This window comes from Scyliorhinus canicula, chromosome 8 (assembly GCF_902713615.1).
Source record: "Scyliorhinus canicula chromosome 8, sScyCan1.1, whole genome shotgun sequence".
NCBI lineage: Eukaryota > Metazoa > Chordata > Chondrichthyes > Carcharhiniformes > Scyliorhinidae > Scyliorhinus > Scyliorhinus canicula.
In genome coordinates, this window is record NC_052153.1 from 43,043,387 (window position 1) to 43,071,163 (window position 27,777).

Here is a 27,777-nt window from a genome sequence, read left to right on the forward strand (position 1 = left end):
TTTATGCTAACCACCATGCTACCCTGCTGCCCTTAAGAAGAAGGTGTTGGTCATGGTGTTTTCAATCGAGCTGTTTACTGATTAGTTGCCTTCATCTGCGGCGTTCCCTAGTGAAATGACGAGCCTCTGTGGAATGGGAAAATAATATTAGATTTAAGTGGTAGGAACATTTCAAGAAGAAGTAATAGTCTGAGGTGCCTATGCTGTGTGGATTGTTTACACTGTGAGTGGATTACATGGTAGTGAGCAACAGAAAAACAACTATGCAACTCTTGCATAAGAGCTTTTGCCCATAGGTTATGATTCACAACTCCCTTTCAGATTGTGAGTTCTCTGTGCATAGATTGCGCTTGGAGAAGGGAAATGTGGCTAAAAGTCCCCTGGCGGGATTCTCCATTTCAGAGATTAAAGTGTTGACGCCGGGACGGAATCAGTGGGCTTCCACGACAAAAAAGACTGGCGCCGCTCCCGGTCCAATTCATCAACCGTTAATGGGCCAGCACCGTCACGTGAAGCACGAGCAATTCCAATGAAAAACGGTGTCTGATTCCCTGGGGTCGGGTTTGACAATACGAGAGGCTGACATGCTGCAGCACTCCACTCCCCGCACACACTCACCCCAGCAAACAAGATGACAGCACAGCGAGCGGCACCCTGGTTTGCAGATCCCTACTGGCCGCCCTGGAGGAGAGGCGGGCCACCCTGTTACCCTGGGGTGGGAATTAAATTGCCACCTGACTCCGGGCCTGGGTCGTGAGCACTGTGGGCCCCACTGCCAGGATCCGGACAGCAGTGCTGCAAAAAACTGCACAACCTCAGGGTTGCCAGGGTGATTAGGCAGCCCCCGCCCCCGGGAGAGGCTGCGCGTAACCGCCGGGTTAGAGAAGATCGGAGGGGGACTGCTGGATCTGCAGCACCTCACCGCAGTTGTGCGGCGGGTTCTGAACCTGGTTGGTAGGCCTGGCGAGAGAGAGCAGTTGCCGAGGTGGAGGTCGGCATCAGGCGATCAAGTGCTCACCCGCTGAGTTGGAGTTCCCCCAAGGCATGTGTAGCACCGCCCTCTCACCACCATCATATCACCACCGACGCCACCCCAACGCACGATCCAAATGGGCAGCACAGTAGCATAGTGGTTAGCACAGTTGCTTCACTGCTCCAGGGTCCCAGGTTCGATTCCCGGCTTGGGTCACTGTCTGTGTGGAGTCTGAACGTTCTCTCAGTGTGTGCGTGGGTTTCCTCCGGGTGCTCCGGTTTCCTCCCACAATCCAAAGACGTGCAGGTTAGGTGGATTGGCCATGTTAAATTGCCCATAGTGTCCAAAAAGTTTAGGTTGGGTTAGGGGGATCAAGGAGATAGAGTGGGGCTCAAGTATAGTGTTTTTCCAAGGGCCGGTGCAGGCTCGATGGGCTGAATGGCCTCCTTCTGCACTGTAAATTCTATGATGATGTCCTGTATCGAACGACGGTCCGACCCCAGGGACTAGCTGCCGTATGGACCGGTTTCGGGCATCTGGAAAGGGCTGTTCCATCGATAGTGGAGATGCAGTGACCGAACCAGGAACTATATGAGATGTCAGCAACCATCTGCAGGTGCAGTTGGAGAGATCTAACTGCCTCCAGGGGCAGAATGCGGTGCCGATCATGCATGCCACCCAGGCCAACTGCATGGGTGGGATCTGTGATGGACGACCTGGAGGTTGGAGGCCGCGAGGGTATAGGGCCAGGATACCAGCGGCCTAGGGCACTTTGTGCAGGCGGTGGCTGAGGCACAGGACAGGACTGCCCTGTCACAAGCAGCCATGTACAAGAGCCACCTGGACATTGCAGCAGTGCTCTGCAGAGCTTGGCCCAGTGGATTATGGCCTCCAGAACTGGCAGCGGCAGGTGGCGATGGAGCCTCGGGGATTAGCCCCGGTCGCACCCCAGTCCCAAGGAGTAGCTCTTGGGCATCGTGAGGTAGGAAGTGGTGATAGGGTCCGTGCCGGTGACCCCGCAGAGTTGGTGCAGGAACACTGCTGTCATTCCCCCCCCTGCGGGCCCCTGGTGCATCTGATTGGCAGAGCATGGTTCTTGGACAGCATCGTGGGAGCCTCTGGTCCTGGCACCCATCCCTGCTAACAGGGTTACCTGTGACTGACACTACCCATGCCAGCGGTACGCTCTGTGACTGCCATCTGGCACCCATCTGAAGGGGCTACTGTGCCCTTAGATGGGCCGCGTGCTGCCCTGCCAGCGGATGGCAGCCAGTTGGTGGAGTGTGAGGGCTGGCATGTGGAATGAGATCTTGGTGGGATGGAGACACCCATATATCCGGTGTCAATCTGAGCAGCCACAGTGGACGATCAGTGGAGTGCACAGCAAGGTGACTGCCTTGCAGGCCGCAGCAGTGGCGGTCCATGCTTGGTTGCCGTGGTCCCACAGGGGTCACCCAGACCTCACGGCTCATTCTCTGGTCACCCTAGTGGTCCCATGTCACACCAGCGTGAATTTCCCACGGTATCATATACTAGTGCCCATCATGATGGATCAAGCAACTCACCTGGAGTGGATGGGTGGGTGGAGCATCTACAGGCTGATCTTCCAGATTCATAGTCATAGAGGACTTCCATTTTACAGCCTCCGAATGTTCCTGGAGATCCATTGTATTTTTCAGGTGTCCATCTTCTTTCTTAAATAGTGGGTCTGTGATGTTGGGCACTCTTTCGATATGGTGTCCAGATACGATGGCAGACTACTCGCGATCAGGCCTTCCCCACCACGGAATAAAATGCAAAACCCCTGGTTGCATAATTAGTGGGGTCGCAGCCAGAAGATATGGGGTGGTTTGCTGCCAGCCTTTGCAGTGGGAAGCACCCCATGTCCCCACCATCACCAGGTTACCTAATCCTCCAATGAGAGACTTTGGCGGTCGTGTTTTTGGAAGTGATTTCAGCCTTGTTAAATCCATATTGTGGCTTGTTATGTTGCCCATAATATATACTGGAGATGTGGATCATTACAGAATGTGCTCCTGTTTTGAGTAAAAGCAAATTACTGCAGATCCTGGAATCTAATTATTTTTTATTTCAGGATAATGCATTGTATATTATAGGCCAAGATGTACTCTGAGAAATAATTAACAACATAATAGATGTATGCAATTTTAAAAACATCTGCTCGGTGAATACCTGGCCACGAAAAGCATGTCTTCAGGGGTATGACCCCAGATCTCCCAACATTTTAAAATGCTATGGTTGATATGCGTCTTTGTCATTGATGCTCTCAATCTAGTTATCAATTAACAGTTCTGAATCTTGTTTCTCATGTTTTGAAATTTCACATGTTGCATAACATCTCGCAAAGGTCGGTGCAGGTCATGTTATTCATCCATTGATTCTGTTGTGTACGTTATGAAATGCTATGTTTTCTCCTTCAGCATCCAAGTGGAAAATTGACCATTATACTTTTTGAAACAGAAATCGTTCAGTACATTAGAAAAGGAGTAGCAAATTTCTCTCAGCTCTTATTAGTTTAATGCTGCCTTTTTGTTTGTAAAGCAACCCCACCTCAAACCATTGTATAAAAATCATAGCCCGATTCCCTTCTACATTAGTAGATGAGGAAAGAATTGCATTCAGTGGTATACACATCAAGATGGAAATTAAGTGTTGGCAAATGTAAGGATTTTCCACTTTGGGATGATGAGCAGAGTCAGGCCAGGTGCAGCACATAAGCGGTGCTCTTATGTAATCTTCTGTAGGGCGGCATGGTAGCACTGTTGTTTCACAGCGCCAGGGTCACGGGTTCGATTCCCGGCTTAGGTCACTGTCTGTGCGGAGTCTGCACGTTCTCCCTGTGTCTGCATGGGTTTCCTCCGGGTGCTCCAGTTTCCTCCTACAAGTCCCGAAAGACCTGCTATGTTAGGTGAATTAGACATTCTGAATTCTCCCTCGGTGTACCCCGAACAGGCACCAGAGTGCAGCGACTAGGGGATTTTCACAGTAGCTTAGATGTAAGCCTACTTGTGACACTAATAAAGATTATTATTAATAGGGCGTCGGGAAGAAATGTGACATTTTCATTTTGTTCACCTAACGCTGTGGATGGTCTGTGTGAGATCATGAGACTAATGGTTGAGTGAGTGTGTTTTTAAAAAAAGTAACAGATCAAAAGCTATGAACGAAACCATAATACAATGTGAGTGGGGCACATAATGCTGCTGTGCATTTATGCAGTGTAGCTGTTGAAATAAATAACTTGTATTAATGTCACATCTTTCACAACCGTTGACATTTCAAAGCACTTTATAGCCAATGACATAGATTTTACAGTGCAGAAGGAGGCCATTCGGCCCATCGAGTCTACACCGACCTAAGCACCGATGGGTCGGTGACACTGCTGCCTCACAGCGGCAGGGTTCCAGGTTCAATTCTGGCCTTGGGTGGCTGTGTGGAGTTTGCACTTTCTTCCCGTGGCTGTGGGTTTTGTCTGTGTGCTCCGATTTCCTTCCACATTCCAAAGATGTGCAGGTTAGGTGGATTGGCCATGATCAATGTGCGGGGTTACCGGGATCGGGCGGAGGAATGGGCCTATGTAGAGAACTCTTTCAGAGGGTCAGTGCTGAATCACCTGGCTGAATAGACTCCTCCTGCACTGTCGGGCTTCGATGGATTTATGAAAAATGAAAATCGCTTATTGTCACGAGTAGGCTTCAATGAAGTTACTGTGAAAAGCCCCTAGTCGCCACATTCCGGCGCCTGTCCGGGGAGGCTGGTACGGGAATCAAACCGTGCTGCTGGCCTGCTTGGTCTGCTTTATAAGCCAGCGATTTAGCTGAGAGAGCTAAACCAGCCCCTCCTGAATGCGGTAGCCCCCCTTATGAATGCGGTAGCCAAGTTGCCCAACTGACAAATACCTTGGACTTGATGGCCTGCAACCAAAAGTTCTGAAAGAAAAATGTCTACGGATATGATGGATGCACAAACAGGAATCATCCAAGACTCATTAGATTTCGGAATGGTCCCAGTGGATCAAATCTGACACCATTATTCAAAAAAGGCGAGAAAGCGGAACTACAGGCAAAACCTATTATTAAGGAAATGGTAACAGGACACTTAGAAAATCATGGGCTTGATACAATGGAAACATTTCTAAGTTCATTCATGGCAGGTTTTTCAAGGAGTTTCCCGCTGGCTCTGCTGGCAAGTTCCCAACACTATCCAATGACACTTAGTCACTTTTTTGGGCCCTGGGGAGTTCCTCACCTGGTTTAGCCCACACTTAGAATTTATTTCCGCATTGGGGAGCTGATGGGGAGCTGAACGCCAAGATTGGGCTGCCATATTGAAAGGGTGCATCGATCTCAAAGTGAGCTTGTGGGTCCCTCATCCCCCACCAATGGAAATGTTACCCTACACACCTGAGCACTATCAGCGCCCCCCCCCCCCCCCAAAAGAGGGCACCCCCACTATGGAGTCCATGGGGGGGCCCTTTCAGGCCCCCTATCCCCTTTACAGCACCCCCCTCCCCTCCAGTACACCCACCCGTCACATCCGCACCCTTCATATCCCCCTCCACCCTCCCTTAGAACATAGAAGAATACAGCACAGAACAGGCCCTTCGGCCCACGATGTTGTGCCAAACCTTTGTCCTGGATTAATCATAGATTATCATAGCATTTACAGTGCAGAAGGAGGCCATTTGGCCCATTGAGTCTGCACCAGCAGCTCTTGGAAAGAGCATCCTAGCCAAGCTCAACACCTCCACCCTATCCCCATAACCCAGTAATCCCACCCAACACTAAGGCCAATTTGAACACCAAGGGCAATTTATCATGGCCAATCCACCTAACCTGCACAGCTCTGGACTGTGGGAGGAAAACCGAGCACCCAGAGGAAACCCACGCACACACAGGGAGTATGTGCAGACTCTGCACAGACAGTGACCCAAGCCGGAATCGAACCTGGGACCCTGGAGCTGTGAAGCAATTGTGCTATCCACAAAGCTACCGTGCTGCCCTTAAGAACAAATTAATCTACACCATTATTCTACCGTAATCCATGTACCTATCCAATAGCTGCTTGAAGGTCCCTAATGTTTCCGACACAACTACTTCCACAGGCAGTGCATTCCATGCCCCCACTACTCTCTGGGTAAAGAACCTACCTCTGACATCCCCCCCTATATCTTCCACCCTTCACCTTAAATTTATGACCCTGTATGGTTCCGGGGAAAAAGTCTCTGACTGTCTACTCTATCTATTCCCCTGATCATCTTATAACCCTCTATCAAGTCGCCCCTCATCCTTCTCCGTTCTAATGAGAAAAGGCCTAGCACCCTCAACCTTTCCTCATAAGACCTACTCTCCATTCCAGGCAACATCCTGGTAAATCTCCTTTGCACCTTTTCCAAAGCTTCCACATCTTTCCTAAAATGAGGCGACCTGGCTTTTAACTTCCAGCCTAACTCCCTAAACTCGTTTATTACCTCCACACCCCTTTTCCTACCTACGTCGTTGGGACCAATGTGCACCACAACTTCTGGCTGCTCACCCTCCCCCTTCAGGATCCTGAAGACACGATCCAAGATATCCCTGGCACCCGGGAGGCAACATACCTTCCGGGAGTCTCGCTCGCGATCACAGAATCTCCTATCTATTCCCCTAACCATTGAATATCCTATTACTATTGCTTTTCTATTCTCCCCCTTCCCTTCTGAGCCCCAGAGCCAGACTCAGTGCCAGAGACCTGGCCGCTAGAGCCTTCCCCCAGTAGGTCATCCCCTTCCCCAACAGCATCCAAAACTGTATACTTGTTTTGAAGGGGAACGGCCACGAGGGATCCCTGCACTGTCTGCCTCTTCGTTTTCTTTCCCCTGACTGTAACTCAGCTACTCTTGTCCTGTACCTTGGCTACCTCCCTGTAACTCTTCTCTAGCACCCCCTCTGCCTCCTGGATGATCCGAGGTTCATCCAGCTCCAGCTCCAGTTCCCTAACACGGCCTCTGAGGAGCTGGAGTTGGGTGCACTTCCCGCAGGTATAGTCAGCAGGGACACTGGTGGTATCCCTCACCATCCACATCCTACAGGAGGAGCATGCAACTGCCCTAGCCTCCATCCCCTCTTACCTTACAGAATTTAGCTCTGTGGACCAACTGGGCCTCCACCCTCAGACTCTGCTTCCAGTCAGCTGCACTCTCTGTAAACTCCTGGCTCCCTTCCCGCTCTTTGTGGAAATGAAATGAAAAGGAGCACCGTACTCCCTCCTCACCTAACTCCCTCAGTCACCAAACTCTCACTATAGCACTCAAATGCACCAAATTCAGCACTCCTTCAGTCACCAAACTCTCACTATCGCACTCAAATGCACCAAATTCAGCACTCCCCCAGTCACCAAACTCTCACTATAGCACTCAAATACACCAAATTCAGCACTCAGTGCAAACCTTCTTGGGCTTGGACCCCTGGAGCCCCGACCCTTGGCAATGGCACCTGGGCACTCTTCCACTGCCACGCTGGCACCCAGGAGTGCTCCAGCCAGCTTAGCAGTGCCACCTGGGCATCTTGGCAGTGCCAAAATGCCAGCTGGGCAGTGCCAAAGTGCCCATGTTGCAGGAGGAGGGCCAGGGGGCCACCTTGCACTATCCCTGATCACCCAGCGGTCTCTCATGGCCTGGAAGACCCCCTCGGGTGCAATTCTGCCTGGTTCACCTTCTTGTGGACCAACACTGGGCTCCCAGCTGCAGACTCGCTTGTGAATCTAGGGAGGCTGGTAGATCCCAGGAAGGTAGACCTTGAGTAGGTTTAAGACCTCCTTCACCAAGAGTGATTCGGTAACGCCCCTTTTGGGCTGAGTTCCGATTCCCACACCTTGCGGGACTTGGTTGTAACCCCCGAGGAGGGGGCTGACGGGAGGCCCATGAGAGGCCTCGACCGGTGTTCACCTGCAGTGTTGTGCTCTCGCTCGACTGCAACGCGGCTAGAGAATCGCACCCCTTATAATTAGGCAGAGCTAGCATGGGGTTATGAAAGGGAAAATTGAGTTTTACATAATTGTTGAAGTTTTTTGAGGCAAAAAATTAACAGGATAGATGAGGGGGGAACAGCCGATTTGGTATGTTTGGATTTTCCAAAAGGCACTTATTAAAGGCATTCAGCAAAATTCTGGGGTTTACCACTGACCAGAAATGGAACGAAACCAGCCATATAAATACCCGAGGCTACAAGAGTAGGTCTGAGGCTGGGAATTCTGTGTCGGGTAACTCACCATGTGAATTCTCAAATCCTCTTCGCCATCTACAAGGCACAAGCCAGGAGTGTAATGGAATTCTCTGCACTTGCCTGGATGAGTGCAGCTCCAACAACGTTCCACACCATCCAGTGCAAAGCAGCCTGTCATAATATACACACAGGTATAGGATGGTGCACAGACAGGCAGTGATTGACACACAGGATGACCAGTGAGCACACAGAACACAGCAGCCAATCACCAGACAGGACACGGCCACTATAAAGCCAGAGGGCACTAGTTTTCCCGCTCTCTCGGGATCCAGCCTCTGAGACAGTCAGAGCTCGTGAGCAGCAACTAGAACATACGTCATGTGGTCGTAAGATAGTCTGGTCAGGTTAGCCTCAGGTCTCCAGTGAAGTCAGCATAGTGTCAACTCACAGTTAAAATATGTATGATAGTTAAGAGTTCAGTAAAATCGAGTTGCATTTCTTCAAGTGTTGGAAGCCTGTCTCTCCCACTACTGCAGCAAACGCAGTCCCCGCAGACCCAGCTTACCCAACACATCACATCCCACTTCATTGGCATCCCATCCACCATCTTGAACATTCACTCCCTCCACCACCAACACATAGTCGCAGCTATGTGTGCCAGCTATAAGATGCACTGCAGCAACTCACCAAGGCTCCTTTGGCAGCACCTTCCAAATGTGTGATCTCCATAACCTAGAAGGGCAAAGGCAACAAACGCACCACCACCTGCAAGTCCCCCATAAAATTACTACTACCCTAACTTGGAATTGTATTGCTTTTCCTTCACTGTCGCTGGGTTAAAACCTTGGAACTCCCTTCCTAACAGCACTGGTTTGCAGCAGTTCAAGGAGGCGGCTCACTACCATCTTCTGAAGGGCAGTTGGAAGTGGGCAATAAATTTTTGCCGAGCTGATGATGCCCATATCCCACGAAAAAAATAAAAACAAAGTGCCATACAGAGGTTTGATTTGCAGGGTGAAAGCTTATGGGATTGGGGTTAATTGATGTATAGCTCAGATAGAGAATTGATTAAGGACAAAAAAGAGTTTAAGTAAGCATGAATAAACATGTCCGTTTAAGATTGGCAGGTTCTTTCTAATGGGGTGCTACTTGGGTTGCATTAGGCTCGGTTAATTTACCTATGTTTGCTGATGATAAAAAGGCAGGGGGGTACAGTAGTAAGCTGTCTGGGGTGGTGGCGCAGTGGGGGGGGGGGGGGTGGTGGCACGGTGTGGGGGGGTGGTGGCGCGGTGGGGGGGTGGAAACACAAAAAATCTGCAAAGGGATGTAGATGGGTTGAGTGAGTGGGCAATAAGGTGATAGATGCAGTATAATGAGGGGAAAGGTGAGGTAATTCACCTTGGTAAGAAGAATAGAAAAACAAGATACTTTTAAATAGTGAGAAATGTTGGTGCTCGAGGATTTGGGATATCCTTGTTTGAAATGGGAAAGGTTAAAGTGTTGGGACAACAAGCAATTAGGAAGGCAAATGATTTGTTGGCCTTTATTGCAAGGGAGTTGTTATACAAGAAAAAATAAGTTTTACTGCAATTGTGAAGCGCTTTGGTGAGAGAGTGCTGTGTACAGTTTAGGTCTCCATATCTAAGAAATAGAATCATAGAATGATTACAACACAGGAAGCCATTCGGCCGATCACAGCTCTGCTGGCCCTCTGAAGGAGCAATTCACCTGGTGCGACTCATCCAAGTTCACTGCAGCCCTGCACATTCTTCCTTTTCAGATAATCCAATTCTTCCTTGAATTCCTCAATTGAACATGCCTCCACAATGTTCTCCAGCATTGCATTCCAGATCCTAACCTCTCATTGCATGAAAACAGTTTTCCTCATGCCGCTATTGCTTCTTTTGTCAATCATCTTAAAATCTGTTGGAAGGATCGAGAACCAGAGGGCACTGTGAGAAGAGTTTCTCTCTGTCTGGACCCCGCATGATTTTGAATATCTCCATCATATCTCCTCTCAACCTTCACTTGTCCAAGAAGAACTGTTTCAATTCTCCAATCTTTGGACGTAACTGAAGTCCCTCTTCCCTGCAACCATTCTTGTGAATCTATTCTGCCCCCTCCCTAATGTGTTCCCATTCTCCCTAAAGTGTGGCACCCAGATCCGGGACACAGTATTCAGCTGAGGGTGAACCAGTCTTTTATACATGTTTAACATAACTCCCTTGCTTTTGTATTCAATGTCTCTAGTGATAAAGCCCAGAATGCTTTATGCTTAATTCTGTACCTCCCGCATTCCCCAAATTATTTTCCAATAAGATCAATATATTCAAGAGGCGGCTGGATATAGCACTTGGGGAGAATGAGATCAAAGGCTATGGGGAGACAGCAGGATTAGGCTATTGAGTTGAATGATCAGCCATGATTGTGATGAATGGCGGAGCAGGCTCGAAGGGCCAAAAGGCCTCCTCCTGCTCCTATCTTCTATGTATCAACCTTTAAAATTAAAGTGATCCCAGATACCAGCAAGAATAAAACAGCATAGTAATATCAGTATAATAAGTTCACTTCTCTAAATCAACATATGCTACATCATCTGAATAAAAAGATCTGTGTGTTTAAAGTACTTGTTGTTATTTTGTGTACTCATTAGTCCATGACCTCATCTGAGCTACTCCACCTCATGAATCATGGCCAGGAAGCAGCTGAAACGCAAGTTGAGAGTATTGAGATTCTGATGTTGGAGCCCAGGTCATTCTGCAGCACCAGGATGACTGGGTTGGCTCAAACACAGATCACAGCTCAGTAGCGAAGGCTTTAAATGGAGATCAAAGTCTCCAGGAAAACACTGACCATGAAAGATAATTCTGGAGTTTAAAGTTTCCAGACTTGGAAAGGAAACGATTGGACCTAAATCTTTAGGAACGAAAGAATCATGTTTCATTCATTCTGGGAGAATTGTATTTTTCTATATGTTACCTTTTTGTTTTTAAAATTTAGAGTTACCCAATTAATTTTTTCCAATTAAGGAGCAATTTAGCATGGCCAGACCACCTACCCTACTTTGGATAGTGGGAGTGAAACCCACGCAAAAACAGGGAGAATGTGCAAACTCCACACAGTGACGCAGAGCCGAGATCGAACCTGGGACTTCGGCGCCTTGAGGCTGCAGGGTGAACCCACTGCGCCACCGTGCTGCCCTATGTTACCTGCATACCTGATAGAAGAACAAAGAAAAATTACAGCACAGGAACAGGCCCTTTGGCTCTCCAAGCCTGCGCCGATCCAGATCCTCTCTAAAACTGTCGCCTATTTTCTAAGGATCTGTATCCCTCTGCTCCCTGCCCATTCATGTATCTGTCTAGAGACATCTTAAATGATGCTATCCTGCCGCCTCTACCAACTCCGCCGGCAATGCGTTCCAGGCACCCACCACCCTCTGCGTAAAGAACTTTCCACGCATATCTCCCTTAAACTTTTCCCCACTCACCTTGAATTCGTGACCCATAGTAATTGAGTCCCCCACTCTGGGGGAAAAAGCTTCTTGCTATCCACCCTGTCTATACCTCTCATGATTTTGCAGACCTCAATGAGGTTCCCCCTCATCCTCCATCTTTCAAATGAAAATAATCCTAATCTACTCAACCTCTCTTCATAGCTAGCGCCCTCCATACCAGGCAACATCCTGGTGAATCTCCTCTGCACCCGATGGTGATTTTTATCAGCTGTGTTTAAAGTTAAATAATTTAGTTTAAAGCCTAATTTGTTTATGGATGTGGCATATTATTCAGTTTGTACCCCGAAAACTGGCCAAATTCCTGTAGGATCCCCCACAACAGGTCCGAAATATACAGTAACAGATCGTCCACGTAAAATGAGACCCTGTGCTCCACCCCCCCCCCCCCCCCCCCCCCCCGTACTATCCACTGCCAGTCCCTCGATACTCTCAACGCCATCGCTAACGGCTCTATAGCCAGGGCAAAAATCAGTGGGCAGAGTGGACACCCCTGCCTCGTCCCCTGGTGCAGGCCAAAATAACGCGCGCTCACCTGGTTCGTCTGCACACTCGCCACTGCAGCTTGATACAGCTGCTGAACCCAATGCACGAAACCCTGCCCAAACCCAAAGCACCCCAGTACCTCCCACAAATCATCCCACTCCACCCGATCGAAGGCCTTCTCTGCATCGATGGCGACCACCACCACCATCTCTCGTCCCTTGAGGGGGCATCATGATTACATTTAATAGCCTCCTGATATTAGCCGCCCGATGCCTCCCCTTAACGAACCCCATCTGGGGTCCTCCGCTATCACCCCGGCACGCAATCCTCAATTCTTGAGGTCAAGATCTTGGCCAAAAACTTGCCATCCACATTTAACAATGACACCGGCCCGAACGACCCACACTGCTCCGGATCATTATCCCGCTTCAAAATGAGAGAGATTGAGCCCTGCGACATGGGGAGCACCCATGCCTTGTTAATCGCCCTTACCAACAAGGGCCCCAGAGCCCCCGAGAACCTTTAATAAAACTCCACTGGGTATCCATCCGGGGCCTTGCCTGACTGCATCGTCTCCAGCCCCTCCACCACGTGTACCGGCACAATGGGGGCACCCAGTCCCTCCACCAGCTCCTCGTCCACCCTCGGGAACTCCAGCCCCTCCAGAAACCGCCTCATCCCCATCACCCTCGGGTCTAAAACCGTATTAAAATCTCTCACACACCACCCCCCCCCCCCCCACACCTCCATTATCAGCTGATGCGAGTCCAGATTGGGGATCTTCCCCCAACACATGCCTCATAACTTCACATCATCCCAGTTCAGAGCATAAATGTTCACCAGCACCACCGCCGCCCCCTCCAATTTCCCCCTTACCATCATCTATCTCCTCCCCGAGTCAGCCACTATACTCCCCATTTTGAACGCCACCTGTTTATTAATCAAAATCGTCATCGTCCTCATTTTAGAATCTAATACCGAATGAAATACCTGCCCACCCTCTCCTCAACTTGGTCTGATCCACCACCTACAGATGTGTCTTCTGTAACAGAGCTATGTCTGCCTTTAGACTCTTTAAATGTATGAACACACGGGCCGTCTTGACCGGTCCATTCAACCCTCGCACGTTCCACGTGATCAGCCTGGTCAGGAGAAATCGGCCCCACGCCGCCGCCGATCAACCATAACCCCTCCTGGGCCAGCCCATGTCCTACACCTACTCGGGCCTGCCTTTGGGCTTCCACCGACATCGACCCTCCCATACTACCTTTTAGAAATCCCTCCCCTTTGGGGAGTTTTCCCCCCTTCCCCCCCTCCACAAAATAACAAACCCAACCCCCATCAACACATTAACCTCCCGTTCACCCCCCACTGCACTTCTGTGAACTAGCCCGCCCAGCTAGTCTGGTAGCCCCCGCCCATTACCCCTAGCATTCTACTCCTCACTGATTCCCCTCCCCCCGCTCAAACATTCTCCAAGTGCAAACTTAAAACACCCACCAAACACAAAGAAAAGAGCAATCCACCATCCCCCATCAAGAACAAACCCAGGGTATGTCCCCAAACACAGTGTAAAAGTAACCCAAACAAACCTCAAAGGGACAGAAAGGAAACATCTCCTCCAAAGTTCAGTATCCTCCTTGACCTGCCAGTTCATTGTCCCTGACAAAATCCATCGCCTCCTCAGGTGTCCGGAAATACAGCTCCCGACCCTTATAGGTCACCCACAGACGCTCCAGGTACAGCATGCCAAACTTCACCCCCTTCATAAAAAGGGCTGCCTTCAGCTTGTTGCCCGCTCTGCTCTTGGTCAGCTCCGCACCCAGGTCATGGCATACCCGTAGCTCGCTGCCCTCCAGCGCCTCGTCTGCCTGGCCCACCTCAGAATCCACTCCTTGTACAAGAACCAGTGCAAGCGCACCACCATCACCCTCGGCGGCTCGTTCCCCTGCGACTTCCTCATCAGCCCCCTGTGCACCCGGTCCACTTCCAAGGGCCGTACAAATGCCCCCTCTCCCAGCAGCATCTCGAACATCCAGGCCACATGCGCACCAGCGTCTACTTCCTTGCTGCCCTCCGGCAGGCCCACGATCCTCGAGTTTTGCCTGCAAGACCGGTTCTCCAGTTCCTCCACTTTCTCCTGCAGCTGTCTCTTGTTGATCTTGCATCAACCCCATCTCCACTGCCATCGAGGCGAGCTGCTCCTTGTGCTCCCCCATCGTCTCGTCCACCTCCTGGATCGCCTGGCCCTGGCCTCCAACCTCATCTCCATGTGGTCGATCCCTGCCTTTTATCGGGTCCACCGCCCTAGCCAGATCCTCCAAATTCTCTTCCTCTACTGGGTGAATTTCTCATTCAGGAAGCCCACCAGCTGTTTCATCGATCACTAAGCGGGTATTGCCGATCCCTCACCCTCCGCCATCTTCACCTGTGTCGCAGGCACCAGTCCGACTTTGACCAATGTTCCCTTTTTTGGCCACATCTGGTCCACGAATCCATCCACCGGGCTCCTACCGTCATCGACCCTCCCCATACTACCTTTTAGAAACCCCTCCCCTATGAAGAGTTCCCCCCTCCCCCCACCACAAAATAACAAACCCAATCCCCATCAACACATTAAGTTCCCGTTCACCCCCCACTGCACTTCTGTGAACTAGCCCGCCCAGCTAGTCTGGTAGCCCCCGCCCATGATGCCAAGCAATCTACCCCTCACTGATTCCCCTCCCTCCGCTCTCTCTCCTATCACTTTTCTCCTGCACCTTTTTTAATTAGAAGGTCCTCGTTAGCTGGAGAAAAGGTCCGAAAATTCCACCATGAGTGGGAGCCACGAAATGTGCGACCACTCGCACAATGGCCGTTACTGGAAGTCTGGAGCAGGGATGTCTTGATGCAAATATGCAGGGCCAGCGTGAGACCACACCTGGAGTATTGTGTGAAGGTTTGGTCCTTATCTGAGGAAGGATGCTCTTGCTCTTGAGGGAGTGCAGTGAAGGTTTACCAGACTGATTCCTGGTATGGTGGGACTGATATATCAGGAGAGATTGAGTTGGTTAGGATTATATTGTTTGGGATTCAGAAAGATGAAGGGGGGATATCATGGAAACCTATACAATTCTAACAGGACTGACTAAACAGGGGTATGCAGGAAGGATGGTTTGGGGGGGATGGTGGGGGGAGGAAAGAGTCCAGAACCAGGGGCCACAGTCTGAGGATACCGGATGGACCATTTAGGATTGAGATATGGAGACATTACTTCAAGCAAAGAATGAGGAGTCTGCGGAAATTGCTACCACAGAAAACAGTTAAGGCCACAACATTGTATGTTTTCAAGAAGGGAGTTTGATATAGCTCTTGGGGCGAATGAGATCAAATAGGCTTCCACCTTTAAACACATTAAAGAAGCCATCCCCTATGGACAACCCTCTGTATTCACAGGATCTGCTCAGATGAGGAGGAATGTGACACATCTACAGAGGCTGAAAGACACCCTCGTTAAAATGGGATATGGCACTCGACTCATCGATCGACAATTCCGATGTGCCACAACAAAAAACCTAACTGACCTTCTCAGAAGATAAACACAGGATATAAACGACAGAGTACCCTTTGTCGTCCAGTATTTCCCCGGAGCGGAAAAACGACGACATCTTCGCAGCCTTCAACACATCATCGATGAAGACTAACACCTTGCCAAGGCCATCCCCACTACTTGCCTTCAGACAACTGCGCAACCTCAGACAGACAATTGTTTACAATTAACTACCCAGCCTTCACGAGAACAACGACCACAATATCACATAACCCTGCCATGGCAACATCTGCAAGACGTGCCAGATCATCGACATGGGTTACACGTGAGAACACCACCCACCATGTACGCAGTACATACTTGTGCGACTCGGCCAAAGTTGTCTATCTCATGCGCTGCAGGAAAGGATGTCCCAAGGCGTGGTACATCCTAGTTCATCCGTTGTCACAGACGCTGCGACAACGGATGAACAGACATCGCGCGACAATCGCCAGGCAGGAATGTTCCCTTCCAGTCGGGGAACACTTCAGCAGTCAAGGGCATTCGGCCTCTGATCTTCGGGTAAGGGTTCTCCAAGGCGGCCTTCAGGACGCACGACAATGCAGAATCGCCGAGCAGAAACTGATAACCAAGTTCCACAACCAGGACCTTGGATTCATGTCGCATTACATTCACCCCCAACCATCTGGCCTGGGCTTGTGAAATCCTACCAACTGTCCTGTCTTGAGACAATTCACACCTCTTTAACCTGTGATTATCTCTCCGGTCGCTCTGTCTGGACCTGTAAAGACTTAATTACCTGAAAATACTCACATTCAAAGTATCGTCTTGCATCATTGACTTTGTCTATATACATGTGGTTGTGGAACCCACCTCTTCACTCACCTGATGAAGGGCTGTGCTCCAAAAGCTATGTGATTCGAAACTTGTTGGACTTTAACCTGGTGCTGTAAGACTTCTTACTGTGCTCAGCCCAGTCCAACGCCGGCATCGCCACATCATATATTTCTCTGGTCACCTTGGTCTGGCCCAAGTGTGATTCCAGACCCGCAGCAATGTACTGCCCTCAAAGATGGGTAATAAATGCTTACCTAGCCCACATCCGGTGAACAAATAAAGAAATAAACAATGATAGGGGAAATAATCGGTCTTTCTGGGGAATCATGACAGTTTAGAATCAATCTACTTCAAATGTAACACAGTGGGAACTTATTTTTGATGATGAAATATTCGGGCAGCACGGTGGTGCGGTGGTTAGCACTGCTGCCTCACAGTGCCAAGGCAGCAGGGTTCGATCCCGGCCCCTGTGGAGTTTGCATATTCTCCCCGTGTCTGCGTGGGTTTCACCAACGCAACCTAAAGATGTGCAGGGTCGGTGGATTGGCCATGCTAAATTGGCCCTTAATTGGAAAAAAGAATTGGGTACTCTTTTTATATAAAAAAAAGTTTTAAATTCTGAAATATCAAAATCTATTTTTTATTACATAGAAATCCATTTGCATGTAATTTTAGACCACAGAGATGAAGAAGTACTGCTTTTAATGTCCTGTTGGAGCCATAAGTTTGATATTCAGCAGTATTTTTTAACTATGAGTGGCTGCAGCAAGAAAATTAGTGTAACTAATTGGCTGAGGTACCATTGATTTGTGGGAGTGGGACCGGAGGAAATGGAGCTACAATGGTCAATTTCCCATCGTAACAGTAAGGTTTTTGGTTGAACAGGAGTCCCAGAAAATCACAGCATTTAGTGAATAATGCCATATTTTACTTATGCCATAATATAAGACCATAAGACATAGGAGCGGAAGTAAGGCCATTCGGCCCATCGAGTCCACTCCACCATTCAATCATGGTTGATTTCAACTCCATTTACCCGCTCTCTCCCCATAGCCCTTAATTCCTCGAGAAATCAAGAATTTATCAATTTCTGTCTTAAAGACACTCAACGTCCCGGCCTCCACCGCCCTCTGTGGCAATGAATTCCACAGACCTACCACACTCTGGCTGAAGAAATATTCCTCTACTTGCCCTGGAAAACAAATCCAATACCTTGGTGCACCATTCCAGCAGCACAATTCTCTGGAAAATTCTAAGGAAGGGCAAAGGATTTTCATTAATATAGCACTTTTCATCTCTGGTGTACTAAAGTGCTTTACAGCTAATGAAGCCATTATAATGTGTGGTCACTTGTTAGATAAGAAAACATAGCAACTATTTGAGTACAGCAAGGTTCTACATACAGCAATGAGTTACATGACCAGATTCAGAAAAGCTGGCTGACTGTGAAACCAGGGAGAATTTCTAATTAAGCATGAAATAGCGACATGGGGGGGCGGGATTCTCCGGTTGGTGGTGCCGAAATAGCGTTAGCCGATCGGCTAGAGAATCCCTGTTTGCGCCGAAATTGGGGGTGGTGCCGCTTTTGCATTGCTCCACCCCCTCAGAAACGGCATACTTTCAGAGTACGTCGCACGCCGTCGGGCTGGCCACACAACGTCACGTGAGGCCCTCCCCTGATGCTCCGCCCCTAATGACCCGAGTTCCCGATGGTGTGGAACACTTATCCTTTTTATTTTCATGAACCCAGCGTGGCGGCTGTGGAGATGGTCATGCACCGTCACAGTTGGGGGTGGGGGGGGGGGGGGAAGAGTCGTTCCGAAGGCAGGGGGGCCTTTGGCTTGGGCACAGGTGGGGGGTGGTCCGGGGGTGGTGAGACTGATTACAGGGGGCAGTTTTGGAGTGGCCAGGTCTGCGCGGCCGGTGCCATGTTGGACGGCATGGCCGCTGCAGGCCGCCGTCGCGCGCATGCGCGGCCACAGTCCTGGCAAGTCTCCGACCGTATCCGCTGGTAATGCTGGGGGCTTTACGCTGCATGCCTGCTAACCCCCCACCAGACAGAGGATCGGTGTTTGCGCCGTTTCTTCGGGCGTAAAACGCCACTGTACCCACGCCAGCGTCAACACTTAGTCTTCAAATCAGAGAATCCAGCCTGGGACCTTTAACATCCAGCTGAGACGGCAGATGGTTTAGTGACTCTTCCGAAAAATGGTACCTCTGACAAAGCGACTCTCCGACAATGCTACTGTAGGCCATTTCCGAGCAGTATCTTGAAAGAGAGCGGCAACATAACCAAATGATCCAGAACACGGTTCTACGGTACCCTTCTCAAGTCACTCTGTATGGTTGTCATTGCTACCCAACAGCTATTTCTATATTTACTTGTCTTGTAAATCACAACACTGTTTAATTTAGTACCTTATCTATCAGGTTGCCTTCCTTTACACTTTTGTGTCCCCAAAACAGAGGCATGGGAATGGGTTGAATAAATAAACCAGGCTTATTTTGAATTTCCCATTTAAAAGTAGCCCACACAAACTTCCATTGTCAGAAAGAGGTTCGGGTCAGGTTTGGGTTGCGACATTGCACACATGGAGCCTCTGACATTGGGGTCGCCATTGACAGCCTGAGGGGAAATTGGTTTATCCTGCCCCTTTATTTTCATTGGGTCAAGTGGGTTTTAGAAAGTGTCTAAAAACCCACCCTATTTGATGGTTCGTGAAACTTGGGAAAAGCCTACTGGGAAGTTGGAAACTTTCTGATGAGCAATGGTTTGACTGCTTCAGATGTCACTCTTAGATGCTGTATTTTAAGGTAAATGTGTTTTTACTAGTGATGATTAGAGGGCTCTATTCTGCAAAGGTAAGTTGAGCAATACATCAACCAGCATTACGTAAGTGTTGAAATGCATTGCAGTACTTTTCCCTTTGGGAAGGGCTATTATGCTGAAGAAAACCGTGCTTGGGAGCTCTGTTGTCATGGTCTGAGGATTGTCGTACTGGATACTAGGTGAGTGGCTATGGAGAATATGTTGGGGTGGATCATGGAGCGGGCATGGGAATATGAGGAGGAATGAAGGGGAAATGAATTTAACGGGGCATAGGGGTTTGAGAAGATGTGGAAGCATTGGGGTATGAGGCAGCATGGGAATTATTAGGGAACCTTGGGGAGTTTGAGGGGCATGGAAGGGACATGGGGGTAGGTGGGCAAGCTGGGCTGATGTTCCAGTGAACTGATGCAGGCCTGCACTGCCTAAGAACTAAAAAAATCCAAGCTTTCCTGCTCTGAAGATGAAATTATGGCGGTATGGGCAGAGCTGATGGGCTTGTGTTTCTGCAGGCAAGAAATGACCCAACTCACATTTGATGGCACAAACATACAGGCCATTGCCTCAGTTCTGAATTAACGGGTAGGAGGCTTGTATTTGTTTCAGCTTTAATTCAAGTAGATTCTCCTGTCACATAGGAAGCCTCTGTTGGTTTATGATGTGCAGTGTCTTTGCTTGTGTCGAGTCTCTTTTTTTCTCAAAATATGTATATTGTTTATCATTTTCTATAACTCTTGTACTTGCAGTAGGAGAGCCTATTGCCATAAATGTCTTTAAGAACAGATTTGTAGCTCAGCTCTCGCTGCAACATATTGGAGATGATAGCAAAGGAGCAAATAACTCCAATCAAGTTGAAAATAGTTAGGTTTGCCACCTCCTTTGAATGTTGATCTGACGATTCTCTAATGGTTTTTGATCTTCCAGGTTGTACTTTTGTGAATTCAAATGCAATAATTTACACAAAAGGTTTTTACTGTTCCTAAACCCACGTCAAAATTAAAATAAAGCAGTGCTATTTGCAGCAGTTTATCTCCGCCAACCACTATAATGTATGCAGTTAGCTTTTTTCCTTATTTTTTTCTCACCACTGTAGTATTTTCAGCAAGGAGATAACATTTGCTTGTGACTTGCAGTAATTTACAGATTAAATTCAAACGTAAAGCTGATATCAATTAATTTTTCAGATGATTCTAACTTTTTTACTCCACTGGTAAATTGAAGATTATAATTTGCAATTTATCAGTTTCTTTAGCTGAATCCACCACTAGAGGGGCATCATTATACTTTCTTTGTTTTACAGGAGCAATTTGAAGATGCCTTTGAAAACATACCAGTGTAAGTAGAAAGTTACTGTACTCAATTGTTCTTTGCATATATGAAGAGACAAGAGGTTCTTTGAGAGCTGCTTCATCACTATTTCTAGTCATTTTTAATATTCCGAAGTATTAAAAGGGAACTGTCAATGCTTTGACGGTGGAGGTAATCATAGAATGGCTGTGTTTTGTGTACATATTGGGCATTGCAAGTCACTTTAATGTGCCGTACATCTGTTTTGGTAACAACAAGGATGATGATGCCCATTTTAATCTTTTGGAAGTGTCTTATACTCCATGAGTCAACAAGTGAAATATCCTTTGCTCTGTTAGTGTTAACACAGTCCTGCACATCAGCATATGGCTGCTGTTGTAATGCCTTTCGGGCTCCATGTGTGGCTGCTTAAAGGGGGTCATCAGCCACCTCCTTATCTCTCAGAAGCTAATCATGGATCTGTAATGGTGTCTGAAAAGGCTGAGGTAACTGCAAATTCCTCAGTGTAAAAGAATTGTGCCAGCTTCTAGAATACCATGCGCATGTTTGCAGGAACACCTTGGAGCGGTCTGCACATGAGTGGATGGAGTTCCTGTTTATGAATGTCCCTGGTTGATGATTTAGCACCGTTAGGATGAAATGTGTACAGTCGATGGCTTCCTGTACTTGAGGAACGTTTGCTATTTTTGCAGCACTGCCTCCAGTCCTCTGGTCGTCATATCCATTGGGAAATTTTTATGCTCCTCTACGTGAGTAACGAGGGCATCTGAAACTGCTTTTATGCACCAGTGTGCAGCTGATTGTGAAATGGCACAGAGGCTTGCAGCTGACCTCTCTAAAGAGCCAATAGCGCAATAATTTAGAGCCAATGTGAGTGCCATTGGCAGGGCATATGGATTTGCATACTGTGGTTCCAGATCTTGTTGCACCATTGGGCATATTTTGATAACCAATCCCTGGGTTAATCTGAGCTGCCTTCTGCACTGGTTTTCTGTCATATCCAGATATGACCACTGCAGTTGGTATATCCTTATCTTGGAGTTAAACAATGTTGTCCTCCTTCTCTTCACCCCCTTTCCCCATGCCTGGTGCACGCTACTCTGCCTCCAACTCTTGGCTTTGTCTCTCCTTTCTGGGTGCACGTCCTGATCATGTGCTTCTATGGCAATGGTGCCACCTCCATTTTGCAACTTTTTTGGCACAATAATAATAATAATAAATTGCTTATTGTCATGAGTAGGCTTCAATGAAGTTACTGTGAAAAGCCCCTAGTCGCCACATTCCGGCGCCTGTCCGGGGAGGCTGGTACGGGAATTGAACCCGTGCTGCTGGCCTGGTTGGTCTGCTTTAAAAGCCAGCGATTTAGCCCAGTGAGCTAAACCAGCCCCTGTATGTACTCGCCCCCACTTTTGGAATTCTCCTTCCTCTCACCTAGATTCCCGAGTCAAGTAAGCCAAAGATATAGGCCCTTTCAAGGTCATAGACCTTGTGACTCCCTTGGGTGTCAGCTACACATTTGTGTTTGGAATGGATGAACATCTATGGCACATAATAATCAAATATTTTGTGCTCACCTAAAATGTGCCTGACCTCGCCAAAGACCTAAGACTAGCTTTACAATTTTTGCACTGTGGCAGGTTATGGAAATGGCAATAATGAAAACTCCTTCTGCTTGTGGTCAGCAGCACTTTAAAATATGCCGCCACCTCTGCAAAATACCCTTGAGTGAAATCTGTCCTGCACCTGTTCCCCCGCACCCATGGTAAAAATGGTTTATGCCAGACATGGGCACAGGACATCCCAATTTGAGACTCGGGCACCATTTTCAATAAGGCGCCGAGTTGTAATTACAAAAATCTGGGCCTAGGTTTTGTTGTTCCTGTACCAAAAAATACAACCACACCGAGACAAAACATTTGGTCCTGTTGCACGTTTTACTTGAGTGTAATACGCGTTTATTGGAGTGTATTAACACGCCTCCGTTTAAAGGCCGTGTGCTTAACACTGCTAGGCTCTGTATGTGTAATTTTCAGCTCGGGAGTCGCCAGGTGTCGTATAAACACCTCACAAATATTCCAAGGTCAGGTTCAAAGTAATAAAACTATACACCGATTAGTAAGTTCCAACGATCAATATTTATTATACAAATATAATAAATACGCATGCACACGCTAAAGACTAATACCTATTTCTACTATTAAACGACTAAATACTTATCTAAGTGGAAACCAGCAAGGTCAGGGGACAAGGCCTTTGGTCCTTTCTTAGCTGCACCTTCTGTTCGTTCTTAGAAGAGTACTGTATAAGTTCACGTAGCGAGCGTCGTTTTGGGACTTACTGAACGATGGCTGGTGCTCAACGGCTGGTGATGGAAGACAGGATCTGGAGACTGGAGTCGAAGTCGAAACAGCAAGCCGGAGCAACAAAACAGATCAAGCCGGAGCACGAACAGCTCAAGCCGGAGCACAAACAGATCAAGCCGGAGCACGAACAGACAGGACCATGTGTGGGGGTCTATCTTTATAGTGGTCCCCAATGTCCGTGCCTTTTCGGGGCGGGCTTTACCTTCCATGCATTGATTGGATCAATTCCCAATCGATGTCTCACTTTTCCCCCAATCTGAGGGTCCCTTCTCGATGTGTGGGGCGGTCTCTAGGGTCTTTTGAGATGGATACTTCTGGTGCCGTTTTGTCTGGGCCTTCACTTAAAGTATCTATTCAAAACCAAATGTTGCTATTGTGTGTGCCCAGATCTGGATTGCCTCATTAATATGCAAAGCGCTTTGCTATTAACACCTTTGGTTGAGATCTTCCACCTGGCCATAAACTAGTTTTGCTGCGTGCAAAATGCTAATCAGTCTTTGCAGACTGCTTGTCTTGGCTAAACTGCTTTCTCCCTGCAGTCTTAGCAGTTCTCCATTTTGTTAGCCCAGTGTCCATCTTAGGTGGCTACAGTCCCAAGTTTGCAAATAGCTCTGTTTCGACAGTTTTCCAGTCAGCTCACTTCATGAGAAACAATAAAGGTCTGCTTGTGGCATGGGCCCTCCAGTAAGATGTGTGAGAAGTGGGTTGGAAGGGAGGAATGGCAATCACTGGGGCTGTCAGGGCACCAGACCTAGCTCCACAATATGGATTAAGTTTGTCTTTAGCAACATTTATTTTTAGTTATTTATACAGGTGCCGTTGAAGAATCCTGGAGCAAGCCCATGATGTCTTGTTACCTGCCCTGCTCATCAGGAGCAAAATTTGCAGAGGGCCTTTCAACAGGTGCCAGGCTCCTCATTAATGCATTTGTGGTCGCCACAAATTATTAGTTGCAACTGTGCAGAATTCTAAATTGTTAGACTTTGCCATTTCCATGCTTTAGAAAATAGGCAGGATACATGCCCATTTCTACCTCCAAACTGCTGGTTTCTCACCAGGAAATTGAAGCACTTGACTGTTCTTGCCTCGAATGGGTGATTTTCTTTTTCATTTTTCTAGAGGTAGGTGTGAGAGTGGCTGAGCTTGATCCAAGGCTTCAGAAAAATGAGCATTCGCAGGAAGAATTACAGGAGAGCTTCCGTTACCCAGTTGGGTTGCTGTGTCTAGACCTGAGAGTTTCTGATGGCTAGAGTTACAGAATGAGCAGCCTGGGAAATGGTGGAAATGTTTAGCTTGATTTCTGCCAACCCATTTAACATTAAGGAAACAGCCCTGGCAGAATTTCAAATGTGCAAATTCACATTGGGAGGAATCATGTCCGTCCTGGCGGGAGACGTGGCGGAGACAGACAATTAGGCAGGAACTGTAAAATTATTCTTCCGACAGTGGGAACATGCAATCCTGACCATCATGGTGGGATAATGATGGGTCACCATTTCTGCCAGAGGCGGCCAGGAAGTCCTTTTTCAACCCGTTGGCGGGATGCAAATGAACTCCCAATTAGACTTCTTCCCGAACTGCCAATAATCACCCGCCCCCATCGACATGACACCGGTCCGGAACACAATCAGACCAACATGGCATGCATATGTTGGGACTTATCTGGATGAAGGCCTGGACAGCTTGTGGAGAGTGGATGAGATGGAGGCATCTTGGAACAGATGAGGGTGTGAAGGGTAAAGGTTCTGCATGTGCGGGAGGGAGGCTTCTTGCACATGGATCGCCTGGCAAATATCTGTGCCTCCCAGTATACACGCATGATTCCAGGGGACATAGATCCAGCCAGTGATGTCCCCCAGGGGGTGACTAATGAGTGAGAATCACAGGGAAACTACATCAGGCCTGATTAAAGCGAAAGTGTAGTCTATTTACGAAAGTGTATGAAAAACGTTGAGCAATTGTAGTGCATCCATGCAACCACATGTGTAATCTAAACTTCAAGGGGCTGGTTTAGCACAGTGGACTAAACAATTGGCTTGTAATGCAGAACAAGGCCAGTACCGCGGGTTCAATTCCCGTACCGGCCTCCCCGAACAGACACTGGAATGTGGCGACTAGGGCTTTTCACAGTAACTTCATTGAAGCATACTTGTGACAATAAGTTATTATTATTATTATTATTAATTTTACATACCTCGGGTGTGATTCAGCTAAATTGGAACAAATAGCGAGTACACTTAATCTGTGTTACCCGTCATTACAGAACCAAGAAACCTATGGCTATACAATGCCACTTGCATCAAATGAGGGACCTCAGTGGGAAACGCACAGCCAAAGCCACGCTGAGGAGCTCTGCTTGCTGGAACTCCTTGGTGTAGTGAGAGATCGGGACGCCATTTTTAAATGGTATCCCGATCTCCGAAGCCTCAGGCGCGGCCCCTAATCCCCTCAGGCGTGGCCCCTAACCCCCCCCCCCCCCAACCAAACAAGCCAAGGTGCCCAAGCAGGCATTTTTTTGCGAGGTGGCAATCGAGCCGGGGTTCCCTGCGCAGGCGTTTGAGGGAGGAGGGGTCTGAGGGACCTGGGGACCACCTCATAGTACGTTTGGGGTTTTTGGGAGGGGTGGGTCACATCGGGGGCTCCAGAGATTTAGAAATGGGGTCCGGATCTCTCGTTACACTGAGGAGTTCTGGCAAGTGGAGCTTCTCAGTGCAGAAAGCAGGGTCATGCGCGGCTTTGGCTATGCATTCCCCACTATCCAACCAGAGGCACATTAAATAGTAAGAGAGTTTCTCGTCACTGCAAGTGCCGGGAAACAAGCGACTAAACACACTCGCTATGGGGCATTGTTCCTATTTAGTTAAATTGCACCCATGACCGTTTATTCAGAATTACTTATATAATTGTGTCAGCATTATGATTTTGGCTGATTCCATTTTATGAGATGAGCTCGTTCCTGTTTGTGATTTACAGATGGTTGCTGGATTACAGATTAAAACAAGTCCATTATCCTTCAGCATATCGGCAACTCATATAATGCTGCTTGTGGTTTTGAACATCAGAATACATTCTGAAGGGTGCAGTAACAAAAAAGAAACCTTGTTGCAATGGGGGCTTAACTGATCTCCCTAGCAGACTGAAGATCTTGACTTTTCGTTCATGGCTTTGGGATACTTTCAATTGCAAGGCTTACTGCTGTTAATGATAATTGCTTTATTGAAGGCACTGTTTGTAAAATCAAATAAATATCAATAAATATTCAATTTTGAGAGCAAATTTTCTCTGGGATCTCTTATCAAACATGGTCCAGACAGAAAACATTTGGCCTTATCTGTTCAGAGAACAAGAGCTGGAGACAGTCACATAGATGTAACTGGAGAGGGCCACAAGGATGGGTCGGGGGATGGGGCTAGAGTGGGGGAGGGTCAGAGGGATTGGGCTGGAGGGGGTGTCAGGGGTGTTGTGTTGGCTTGTGTAGGCTTGAGAGATGAACAGACACTTCCAACACAGGTGAAGGTTCAACTCAATTTTATTAGCTACTACTAACTAACTAACACACGATGACTGTGGGTCTAAATAATGCTAACTTAAACTAGAGACCTAAGCCTTGTCTGAACCAGTTGATTCTCTCAGCACGTGTTGTGAGTCCGTGCTGGGCTGGATAACTTCCTGTTACACTCAGAGGCAGCACCCAGAATGAGCGGGAACCGTGGTGCCCTCTGCCTTTATAGTGTGTGTATTCTAACTGGTGATTGGCTGCGGTGTTTGTACATGTTGTTTGGTCCCTGTGTGTGTCCATCAGTGTGTGTCTGCACCATGATATATGGTATATATTATGACAAGGGGAATGGGGTTGGAGTGGAGGATCAGGGGGATGGGGCTGGAGGGGAGGGTCAAGGGGATGGGGCTGGAGGGGAGGGTCAAGGGGATGGGGCTGGAGGGGAAGTAAGGGTGATGGGGCTGGAGGGGAAGTAAGGGGGCTGGAGGCGAAGGGTCAGGGGGATGAGACCATAAGGCTATGGGAGTTTACAAAGGGATGCCTATATGGCTGGTGGATGTTACAAATACAAGAGAATTTGCTTCATTTGTTGATTTGCGCAAACATTTTGAAGTTTATATGCTTGGAGAAAAGGAGCCAGTGGAACAACCAATAAGACTGGGGGGTTTGTGAAGGATTGTGGTAGAACATGATGTTGTGGATCAATCGGTTGGTGTTTATGGGGGATGGGGCTCGGGGTTATTGGAAAGGCATTGCAGAATTTGAGTCAGGTGACACAATGTATTATGACCAACACCAAGGTGGGGTAGAGACTGGCCATGCTTTGAAAGGAAGAAATCTTGGTGTTAGTGGATAAGGGTTTAAAATCTCATCTCGGGGGCAACAAGGTCTCCGGCTGGATCACATTGAGAAGTGAGTTTGAACAGGTGTCTAGGGATGAGCTGGTGAACTGGCTGAACAAGCTGGAGTGAGTTTTGCTTATTTTGAGCTGTTTTTATATAAAAAAGGGTTTTTGACAATGCACAGCTTTGTCCAATTCTAACTCTGACAGTGTGGTGATTGCAGCAGATAACTAAAGCTGTGCATCATCGGGACCTTTATAAAAGATTGTGCACAATTATTAAGCCAGCACCAATGTTTTTAATTGGCCTATTTGAATCCTAGTTTGGAGTATCCCAACAAAATATATGCAAGATCAATCACTCCCTCACTTAATTT

General features: G+C 48.1%; 1 long non-coding RNA gene across 1 annotated transcript in view; it reads left to right on the plus strand.

Moving 5' to 3' along the window:
- The window catches only part of LOC119970202, a 69,265-nt gene extending 42,942 nt beyond the window's left edge, over nucleotides 1-26,323 (plus strand). Inside the window, exons 2-3 of the long non-coding RNA XR_005461561.1 lie at nucleotides 20,690-20,724; nucleotides 26,034-26,323. This is a non-coding gene — a long non-coding RNA (uncharacterized LOC119970202). The remainder of the gene's footprint in view (nucleotides 1-20,689; nucleotides 20,725-26,033) is intronic.
- The last annotated feature ends 1,454 nt before the right edge of the window (nucleotides 26,324-27,777 follow it).